The sequence below is a fragment of the Anolis sagrei genome, chromosome 12 (assembly GCF_037176765.1).
Source record: "Anolis sagrei isolate rAnoSag1 chromosome 12, rAnoSag1.mat, whole genome shotgun sequence".
In the NCBI taxonomy this organism is placed as follows: domain Eukaryota; kingdom Metazoa; phylum Chordata; class Lepidosauria; order Squamata; family Dactyloidae; genus Anolis; species Anolis sagrei.
The window spans coordinates 7,260,338-7,272,195 of record NC_090032.1 but is presented as its reverse complement, the minus strand read 5'-3'; positions in this window follow the sequence as shown (position 1 = coordinate 7,272,195).

Genomic DNA, 11,858 nt, shown 5'->3' with positions numbered 1-11,858 from the left:
TCATCAGTATTATTTATTGCTCTTGCTATCATTATAAAAGGGCTGAGAATGGCGGTTAATAAATGCATCAAATAAATAAATAAATAAATAAATAATTTCATTTCCATCTCAGCTTTCTCTCTCTCTGTCCAATCAGTCAGTCAGTCAGTCTCTATCTATCTATCTATCTATCTATCTATCTATCTATCTATCTAATCTTCTCTCTCTCTCTCTCTCTCCTATATACTTCATCAGTCTGTCTATCTGTCTATCTATCTATCTATCTATCATCTGTCTATGTATCTTCTCAACCTCTCTCTCTCTCTCTCTATCTATCTATCTAGTATCATCTCTATCTCTTGCTCTCCTATGTATTCCATCAGTCAGTCAGTTTATCTGTCTATCTATCACCTTCTCTATCTCTCTATCTCCTATCTATTTCATCAGTCTATCTACCTATCATTTGTCAATGTATCTATCTATCTACCTACCTATCTATCTGTCTATCTATCATCTATCATCTCTATCTCTTCTATGTATTCTGTCAGTCAGTCTCTCTCTCTCTCTTTCTATCATTTTCTCTCTCTCTCTCTATCTATCTATCTATCTATCTATCATCTATGTACTATCTCTATCTCTCACTCTTCTATGTATTCTGTCAGTCAGTATCTATCTATCTATCTATCTATCTTCTCTCTCTCTCTGTCTATCTATCATCTATGTATCATCTCTATCTCTCGCTCTTCTATGTATTCCGTCAGTCAGTCTCTCTCTCTATCATTTTCTCTCTCTGTTTCATCAGTCTATCTAGCTATCAATTATCTATCTATGTATCTTCTCTCTCTCTCTCTCTCTCTCTCTCTCTCAATGTATTATCTCTATCTCTCGCTCTTCTATGTATTCTGTCAGTCAGTATCTATCTATCTATCTATCTATCTATCTATCTATCTATCATTTCCTCTCTCACTCTCTATTTCATCAGTCGATCTATCAATCATCTATCTATGTATCTTCTCTCTCTCTCTCTCATCTATGTATCATCTCTATCTCTCGCTCTTCTATGTATTCCGTCAGTCAGTCAGTCAGTCTCTCTCTCTCTCTCTAATTTTCTCTCTCTCTCGCTGTTTCATCAGTCTATCTAGCTATCAATTATCTATCTATGTATCTTCTCTCTCTCTCTCTCTGTCTATCTATCTATCTGTCTGTCTATCATCTATGTACTATCTCTATCTCTTGCTCTTCTATGTATTCCGTCAGTCAGTATCTATCTATCTATCTATCTATCTATCTATCTATAATTTCCCCTCTCTCTATTTCATCAGTCGATCTATCTATCAATCATCTATCTATGTATCTTCTCTCTCTCTCTTTCTCTATCTATCATTTTCTTTCTCTCTCTCTCTCTATTCCATCAGTCTGTCTGTCTATCTATCTATCTATCTATCTATCTATCTATCTATCATCTTTCTCTCTCTCTCTCCTATGTATTCTATCAGTCTATCTATCTGTCTGTCTATCTATCTATCAATCATCTATCTATGTATCTTCTCTCTCTCTCCTATGTATTCCATCAATCAACCAGTCAGTCAGTCAATCAGTCTATCTATCTATCTATCTATCTATCTATCTATCTATCTATCTATCATCTTTCTCTCTCTCTCTCCTATGTATTCTATCAGTCTATCTGTCTGTCTGTCTATCTATCTATCAATCATCTATCTATGTATCTTCTCTCTCTCTCCTATGTATTCCATCAATCAACCAGTCAGTCAGTCAATCAGTCTATCTATCTATCTATCTATCTATCTATCTATCTATCTATCTATCTATCATCTTTCTCTCTCTCTCTCCTATGTATTCTATCAGTCTATCTATCTGTCTGTCTATCTATCTATCAATCATCTATCTATGTATCTTCTCTCTCTCCCCTATGTATTCCATCAATCAACCAGTCAGTCAGTCAATCAGTCTATCTATCTATCTATCTATCTATCTATCTATCTATCTATCTATCTATCTATCTATCTATCTTTTCATCCATCATATCCATTAATCCATCCATCTTATCTTTCTCTCTCATCTTTCTATCTATCACCTGTCTTCCCTGCCTTCTCTATCAATCTATCTGTCTATCTGTCAAATCAATCCTCTTTCTTAATAAATTGCACACCACCGAGGGAAATTTGGTTAACCCAGATCACCTCTAATTGAAGTTTAATTAACTGGAAACCGGGGTCTCGGGCCTGAACCTAGTTTGTGGTTTGTTGCACTCAAAATCTCCAGGCCTTGCATAACACCCCCGGTGCTCAATTAATAATGCAAAGCTGGCCAAGTTTGCATTGCAGGAAGACTCCACATGCAGCAAACGAGAGACACGGAGAGTGGAGCAAGATGGGGAGGAATGCTGTTATGCCTCTTTCCAAAAAATGTTTTCGAATACAAGAAAGACAGTACCAAGATGATAAAAATGGGCACTATTTTGGCTTGTGTGTGACTCTTTTCTCTCTCTCTTTCTCTCATTCCCTTCTTTCTCTCTCTCTCTCTCTCATGCACAGTCCCTGGGAGGAATCCAAATGCTGGAGGGAACAAGGGCTGTTTTGTTTCCCTGCCTGAGCAACCAAGAGGGAAAGAGACTTGCTTGTCTCAGCGAAAGCCGCCTCGCTTTTTCTTGCCCGGAGTCGTCGGCACGAACCGGTGGCAAACAAATTGTCCCTTTCTGAACAGTTGAGCTCTTTGGGTCTCCTGACAGGTATCTGCCTTGACATTGCTGGCTGGAGTCAGCAGAAGCAAAAGGCGCCCTTTTCTTCTCTTCCTCCTGTGAGTTCAGGACAAAGGAGCAGAAAGGCAGGCAGAAGAAAAGAAGAAGAAAAAGAAGAGGCAGAAGCCTTATAAAAAGGCCGAAAAGCAGGCAGGTGGAAACTTCCACTAATTCCAAAGCCAAATGAGTTAAGTTGTGAGACCTAGCACCGAGGAAGTGCAAGGAAATCAAATAGTTGCTTCTTGTCTGAGTTCATAGAATCATAGGAAAATCACATTCAAAGCACCCCCCGACAGATGGCCATCCAGCCTTTGTTTCAAAGCCTTCAAAGAAGGAGCCTCCACCACACTGAAGCAGAGAGTTCCACTGCCCACTTGGCACTGATGATCATAACAGGACAAAAAGGCCTTCGGAAAGCCACACTTCATCCTGATCTGTTGCTCATTCAAACCTTCCTCCACCGAAACTTAGGGAAATCTTTTAATTGTGGCTTTTCCTTACTTTTGCTCACCAAGGTAGCGAGTCCTCTTTGGTGGGTCCACAGGGTCTCTCCTTCAGGGTGAGATCCTTTTAAATTCCTCCTCGACTTCATTTCTACTGCTGAACAGCTCTCTCTCTCTCAGGAAGTTCTTCCTCATATTCAGGTGGAATCTCCTTTCCAACAGTGCTTTCCAAAGCACTTCCAACAGTTGGCCATCCAGCCCATTTCAAAGCCTCCAAAGAAGGAGCCTCCACCACACTCTGAAGCAGAGAGTTCCACTGCTGAACAGCTATCTCTCTCAGTCAGGACGTTCTTCCTCATGTTCAGATGGACTCTCCTTTCAAAATGGCATTCAAAGCACCCCCAACAGCTGGAGCCTCTATGTCAAAGCCTCCAAAGAAGGAGCCTCCACCACACTCTGAAGCAGAGAGTTCCACTGCTGAACAGCTATCTCTCTCAGGACGTTCTTCCTCATGTTCAGATGGACTCTCCTTTCAAAATGGCATTCAAAGCACCCCCAACAGATGAAGCCTCTATGTCAAAGCCTCCAAAGAAGGAGCCTCCAGCACACTCCAAGGCAGAGAGTTCCACTGCTGAACAGCTCTCTCTCAGTCAGGAAGTTCTTCCTCATTTTCAGGTGGACTCTCCTTTCAAAATGGCATTCAAAGCACCCCCAACAGATAAAGCCTCTATGTCAAAGCCTCCAAAGAAGGAGCCTCCACCACACTCCAAGGCAGAGAGTTCCACTGCTGAACATCTCTCTCTCAGTCAGGAAGTTCTTCCTCATGTTCAGGTGGAATCTCCTTCAAAATGGTATTCAAAGCACCCCCAACAGATGGCCATCCAGCCCCTGTTTCAAAGTCTCCTAAGAAGAAGCCTCCACCACACTCTGAGAGTTCCAGTACAGAACAGCTCTCTCACAGTCTGGAAGTTCTTCCCAATGGCTTTATAAACAAGCACCTTGGCATCTCTATAGATGTCCTGGTCCTCAAACACACTCTGCTTCATTCGAAAAAATCCTGTTCTTGCAGAGCTCAGGCAGTGTTGTATTTCAGTGTCAATGTTGACGTCTGTAGACTGTTCATGTCTCGCAGGCATATAGCAGGGTTGGGAGGACAATAGCTTTATAAACAAGCACCTTGGCATCCCTACAGATGTCCCAGTCCTCAAACACTCTATGCTTCATTCGGAAGAATGCTCCGCTTGCAGAGCTCAGGCAGTGTTGTATTTCAGCCTCAATGTTGACGTCTGTAGACTGTCCATGTCTCGCAGTGTTGGAAGTACGATAGCTTTATAAACAAGCACCTTGGCATCTCTACGGATGTCCCGATCCTCATAAAATCATAGAATCTAAGAGTTGGAAGAGACCTCATGGGCCATCCAGTCCAACCCCATTCTGCCAAGAAGCAGGAATATTGCATTCAAATCACCCCTGACAAATGGCCATCCAGCCTCTGTTTAAAAGCTTCCAAAGAAGGAGCCTCCACCACACTCCGGGTCAGAGAGTTCCACTGCTGAACGGTTCTCACAGTCAGGAAGTTCTTCCTCATGTTCAGATGGAATCTCCTTTCTTGTAGTTTGAAGCCATTGTTTCGCATCCTAGTCTCCAGGGAAGCAGAAAACAAGCTTGCTCCCTCCTCCCTGTAGCTTCCTCTCACATATTTATACATGGTTATCATATCTCCTCTCAGCCTTCTCTTCTTCAGGCTAAACATGCCCAGCTCCTTAAGCCGCTCCTCATGGGGCTTGTTCTCCAGACCCTTGATCATTTTAGTCGCCCTCCTCTGGACACATTCCAGCTTGTCAATATCTTTCTTGAATTGTGGTGCCCAGAATTGGACACAAACATTCTCTGCTTCATTTGGAAAAATGCTGCACTCGCAGAGCTCAGCCGGTGTTGTATTTCAGTGTCAATGTTGACTTTTGTAGAGAGGTGGGTGCCAAGGGAGCGGAAATGGTCCACATTTTCTAATGTTACACCACGAAGCTGTATTTCTGGCATTGGAGAGGGATTGGCTGGTGACTGCTGAAGAGCACTTTGGTTTTCTCGATGTTCAATGACAGGCGGAGCTTCTCGTATGCTTCTGCGAAGGTGTTTAGAGTGGCTTGTAGATCTTCTTCTGAATGCGCACAGACAACGTTGTCATCAGCATACTGGAGTTCTATAACAGATGTTGTTGTAACCTTGGTTTTGGTTTTCAGTCTGCTGAGGATTGTCTCGTGACTGCTGGAAGAGCACTTGGGTTTTCTTCTCGATGTTCAATGACACAACAACAACAACAACAGTACAGATGAGCCCAGCTAAGATCCAAGAAAGGGTTAAGCAGCCAGATTGAGAAAGTAACTCCTGCACAATGGAATGGCGAGCAATGCAGGTAACCCTTGGACTCTCGCTTTTGTGCCTCTTCAATTCACACCAACCGACACCTCGCTTGATCTGGATATCAACACTTTCAAGTTCTGGCTTTGTCACTGAAAGGACCTCATGTTTCAAGGAATTATCGCTGCAAAGCACCCTGGGAGAAAGCGAAATCCCAGAGGGACAAGTAGAGCGGCTGAGAAAGTGAGAAAACCTTTCCCTCCTGTGGATACCCAATACCCGTTTCCAACACCGGGATGCCCTCTTTGCAAAGGTCATGGTCTCCAAGACATGGGGGGATTGTGGGCAAGGTTCCCAGGATATCATGTGTGTGTGTGTGTGTGTTTGTGGGTCCTTCTTTCCCCACTTTCAAAAACCTTGTGGCGAGGCGGAGATCCAGAATACCTCGAAAAAGGAATGAAGTCATCCGAGCATTTTTGGAAACCGAGATTGCTTTTGCAGGCACAAAAGCCGAGGATTGATCTGGGCAATGCGGAAGGTGTGACCTGCCGAGGAAAGCCAATTTGGATTCAGATGACAAACACTCCAATCTGGGCTTATGAAAGGAAAGGATAACTTGTGCGGCACACCTTTCAACGGTCCCAATTTGGCACAGATTCCGTCTCTGCCATCCCACTGTTTCAGTTGCTTGAAAACATCCCAGTGTCTCTTTCCTACTTTCTCTCCAGCTTACTTCCCTTGCCACAAACTGAGATAAAAGTGTTGGAATTAAACCCCACACTGCCCAAGTCTCCAGTCCTCAATGAGGGACAAGTTAGTGAGCTTAGAATAGGCTGAGGGTTAACAACAACAACAACAACAACAACAATCATCATCTATATAAATAAAAATGTAATGTTCGTTTGTGGGATTAACATAACTCAAAAACCACTGGACCAATTGACACGAAATTTGGACACAAGACACCTAACAGTCCAATGAGTGTCCATCACCCATAAACACACACATGTGCACACACACACACACACACATGCACAAAAACCCCATCTTAACAGACTTAAAAACCCAAAAAATACACTATATATACATATACACATACACTCATATACATATGCACATGCACACATTAACACACACACACATGTATAAATGTGCACAAACACACACAAATATACACATATACACACATACATATACACACACATATGCACACATACATATATACATACACATATACATGCACACACATATACATATCCACATACATACATATATAAACACAAATATGAATATACACAAGCATACACATATGCACAATATGCATGTACACATATATACATATACACATACACATATACATGCACACATACATATATGCATACACACATGCACACACATATACATATCCACATACATATATACACACAAATATGCATATACACAAGCATACACATATACATGCACACATACATATATACATACACACATGTACACAATATACAAATCCACATACATACATATATACACACAAATATGAATATACACAAGCATACACATATACACAATATGCATGTACACATATTTACATATACACATACACATGTAGAGGCACACATACATATATACATACACACACACGCACATATACATATCCACATACATACATATATGCACACAAATATGCATATACCCAAGCATACACATATACACAATATGCATGTACACATATAAACACACAAATACACAAATATATACACACACAAAACACATATACACAGACTGGGCCACAGCAATGCGTGGCAGGGGACGGCTAGTCTATATAAATAAAAATGTAATGTTCGTTTGTGGGATTAATAGAACTCAAAAACCACTGGACGAATTGACATCATATTTGGACACAAAACACCTATCAGGCCAATGAGTGACCATCACTCAAAAAAGATGATTTTGTCATTTGGGAGTTGTAGTTGCTGGGATTTATAGTTCACTTACAATCAAAGAGCATTCTGAACTCCACCAATGATGGAATTGAACCAAATGTGGCATACAGGACTCCCATGACCAACAGAAAACACTAGAAGGGTTTGGTGGGCATTGACCTTGAGTTTGGGAGTTGTAGTTCACCTACATCCAGACAGCACTTTGAACTCAAACAATGATGGATCTGGCCCAAACTTGGCATGAATACTCTATATGCCCAAATATGAACACAGATGAAGTTTGGGGGAAATAGATCTTGAAATTTGGTAGTTGTAGTTGCTGGGATTTATAGTTCATGTAATCAAAGAGCATTCTAAACCCCACCAATGAAAGAATTGGACCAAAATTCCCACACAGAACCCCCATGACCAACAGAAAATACTGTGTTTTCTGATGGTCTTTGCCGGCCCTTCTGACACCCCTCGTGACCCCCCAGGTTGAGAAACACTGATGTAACCCTAAAGTGTTTCTTCTTTAGTTGCGGGGACACCATTTTTTGAGGCTCCCATTGATCTCTTTTCCTGGCACGCCGTTGCCCCACCTGTCTGGGAATCCGGAGAAAATGGACGGATTTTATGCCAGACAATGCCAAGGTTGTCACCGATCTTCTTTCAAGCAAAATTACGCATTTTGTGGTTTTCCTTGTTACAAAAGCCCTGGTCCCTGAACTTTAACGTTATTGTTCACGACAACCCAAGAACATAATGAACCTTGACAAAGCAGCAGGTTTCACGGCTCCTTCCTCAACTTTATGCCCAAAAAAAGGAGAGGAAAAATACTTTTTGAAAGCACTTGCGTCTCTAAACATGTGTGCATGTGTGTATGTATATATGTATGTTCCCTTTCTGTGGGTTCCACAGTTCAACAGCATCTTTTTGTTTTGAAAGGCTCCCCAGTGGTGCAGCGGATTAAACCAGTGAGCTGCTGAACTTGCTGACCGAAAGGTCGGCAGTTTGAATCCGGGTAGCGGGGTGAGCTCCAGCGTTAGGCTCAGCTTCTGCCAACCTAGCAGTTTGAAAACATGCAAATGTGCATAAAACAATAGGTACCACTTCTGTGGGAAGGTAACCACACTCCATGCAGTCATGCTGGCCACATGACCTAGAAGGTGTCTACGGACAATGCCAGCTCTTTGGATTAGAAATGGAGATGAGCACCACCTCAGAGAGTCGGGCACGACTAGACTTAACGTCAGGGAAAGCTTTACCTTTACTTTACTGTTTAACCTTTGTTCCAACCACTCCACCCTTTGCAACAACGTTTTGGTACATTACACAACCAACTTCATGAAGGAGTGTTTGTTGTCTCGGGGGAGAACCGAGGATGCTCAACAAAGCCTTCCCTGTTGTCACCTTCAAAAGACAACACTCCCCAAATCGAGAGGGATTAGCTGGCCAGGGTTTTGGGTGATTCACCGACATGGCTCAGATGGGAGAAGAGGAAATTTAGGAATGCGTTTCAGTCCGATTTTTGCTTCCCACCCATTCTGGTGATCTGCACATCCGTACACACAATGGTTCTGGAAACATCACATCAAGAGCACAACGACACGGAAATATTAATGTTTGGGTGTGTTAAAGAAACCTTGAGATATTGTCATTTAGGATGGAGAATCCTACAGAAATAGGAATAGAATCTGGATTCCTTCTCCATTCTCCATTTCCCCTCTATTGCAGAAGGAAAGGCAAAGGCTGGATGGACCTCTGCTAGGGTTGCTTTGATTGTGCTCCTGCATGGCAGGGGGTTGGACTGGATGTCCCTTGGTGTCTTTTTGAAATATGGGCATATTGAGTATTTGTGCCAAATTTGGTCCAGTGAATGAAAATATATCCTGCATATCAGATATTTACGTTAGGATTCATAACAGTTGCAAAATTACTGTTATGAAGTAGCAATGAAAATAATTTTAGGGTTGGGGGTCACCACAACAGGAGGAACTATAATTTTAGCTATCTGTTTGGAATAAATAGCTGTTATGGCATTCAGAAAGTAGTGGCCAACATCAATTTCTTTCAGTGTTTGTACCATAAACTCCCAGTTGGAGTTGTCAAAAGCCTTCTCGGCATCAAGGAAAAATAGCCCCACTTCTTTTTGCCGTTTCCCCCCCCCCCCCCATAATATTCTATAACGTCTAGAATTATTCTCATATTGTCTTTCAGCTGTCTATTCAGAAGGAACCCACTTTGTTCTTCTTTTATTCTCTTTTGCAGAAATCTTGTTAGTCTATTTGCTAGTATAGTTGCAAATATCTTGTAGTCAGTGTTCAGCAACGAGATAGGTTGGTAGTTTTTTAAGTTGGTGGGGTCTGTATTATCTTTAAGAATTAAAGTTATACGAGCTTCTTGCCTTGTTTTTGGCATACTGGTCCCTGCCAGTATATTATTCATCACCTCCTTCAAATGGCCGGATAGTTCTTCTTTAAATATTTTATAGTATTGGGATGTTAAACCATCTGGCCCGGGGGCTTTATTGTTTGCTAATTTATTGTTTTTTTAACTTCCTCCTCTGTTATTGGATTGTTTAAGACTCCTCTTTCTAGGTCGGATATTTTCCCTAATTTTTGAGGAATACAGGAGGAAGTGTATTAAAGGGTCACGGCATTAGGAAGGTTGGGAAACACTGGGTTAGTTGAACTATTCTTCCATGTAGGCCAACATCAATGCTCATGTATTCAAGTCCCCCAAAATATTTTTTTCTAAGCTCTGCTCCATTCCCAACAGAGACAAGCTAGAAGGTCTCCAGAGAAGGGTGACTAAAAGGGTAAAAAGTCTGGCAACCTTGAATCACTATAAGGAGCAGCTTAGGGAGCTGGAGATGTTTAGTTTGAATCATAGAGTTGGAAGAGACCTGGTGGGCCGTCCAGTCCAACCCCATTCTGCCAAGAAGCAGGAAAATCACATTCAAAACACCCCTGACAGATGGCCATCCAGCCTCCGTTTAAAAGCCACCAAAGAAGGAGTCTCCACCACACTCCGGGGCAGAGAGTTCCACTGCTGAACAGCTCTCACAGTCAGGAAGTTCTTCCTAATGTTCAGGTGGAATCTCCTTTCCTCTAGCCATTGTTCTGCGAAGAAGAAAAGGCTGAGAGGGGACACAGGAGACATGCTTTAATACAGGGTACGGCAGCATAACTTCCTTTTGAAAATGCGCACCATTCAGTCGGTTGAAGACGTAGCGGAGCGCTAGTGGTCTCGTTCGAGAGGCGGGAGTATAAGGTTTTGTCCTGACACATCATGCGTTGGAACAGTGAGGAGCGTGCTTTTGCCGTTGAGGTCTACTTTTCGAGCGGATGTTCTGTGATCGCAACCCAGTGCGCCTTTCGTAATCGCTTTAATTTAGTCCCATTGGCCCCTGTCCCGGACCGGAAATCAATTGTGACGTGGATCACTGCATTCAGACAAATTGCAAGTGCAACAAGACAAAGAACTGGAGTCCCTTGGCTCATTAGATCACCTGAGAACATTGAGGCAACGAGAGCTTCAATGTTGTGATCACCATGGCGTTCTGCGCACAACCATGCGTCTGCCCTTGGACTTTCTGATCATTCTGTGAGGATAATTCTTCTTGATGATCTTCATTTCCATCCTTACAAGATGGCGATTGTGCAGGAACTTTCTGAACGTGACTTCAATTCTCGGAGGGAGGAACGCGTGTGAAGTTCTTCTCGAAGTCGTTCCTGAGGACTCTATTGTTTTTTTTAGTGATTAATCCCGTGATGGTGAACCTATGACACGCGTGTCAGCACTGACACACATGGCTATTTTTGATGACATGTGGCCACAGAGAAGTACACCTTATAAGAGCCAATCTAATTCCATCCTTAAATTTGTAAAAGGCTCTACAAATTTAACATCTGCAAGTTTGAACATTGTTCAGTCCATAACTCAGCATGAAATATACATTTTTCTTATTTAAACTATAAATATTGCAAAATTACGTTTATTTTTTTCTCGAAGTTGTCACCCCACCCAAGTTATGCTCAGATTTTTGCCACATTTTGACACACCAAGCTCAAAAGGTTGCCCGTCACTGGATTAAACCCATTTTCATTTGTGTGGATCCATCAACAAACAAAACATGCGCTACCGGGCTGACAACAATCCTCAAGAATTGCATCCAAGGCCTTTGCATTCACCTCAAATCACAGTGTGGCGTGCAATGTCCTCAGCTGGAATTCTTGGTCCCTGGTTCTTTGAGGAAAATGGAGTCGCAGTGACAGTGAATTTGGACCAGTATGTTACAGGATTTTTTTCCCCCACGGCAAGATGGGTTGGACTTAGGGGACATTTGGTTCCAACAAGATGGTGCAACTGCACACACTTCAAGAGCATCGATGGCTG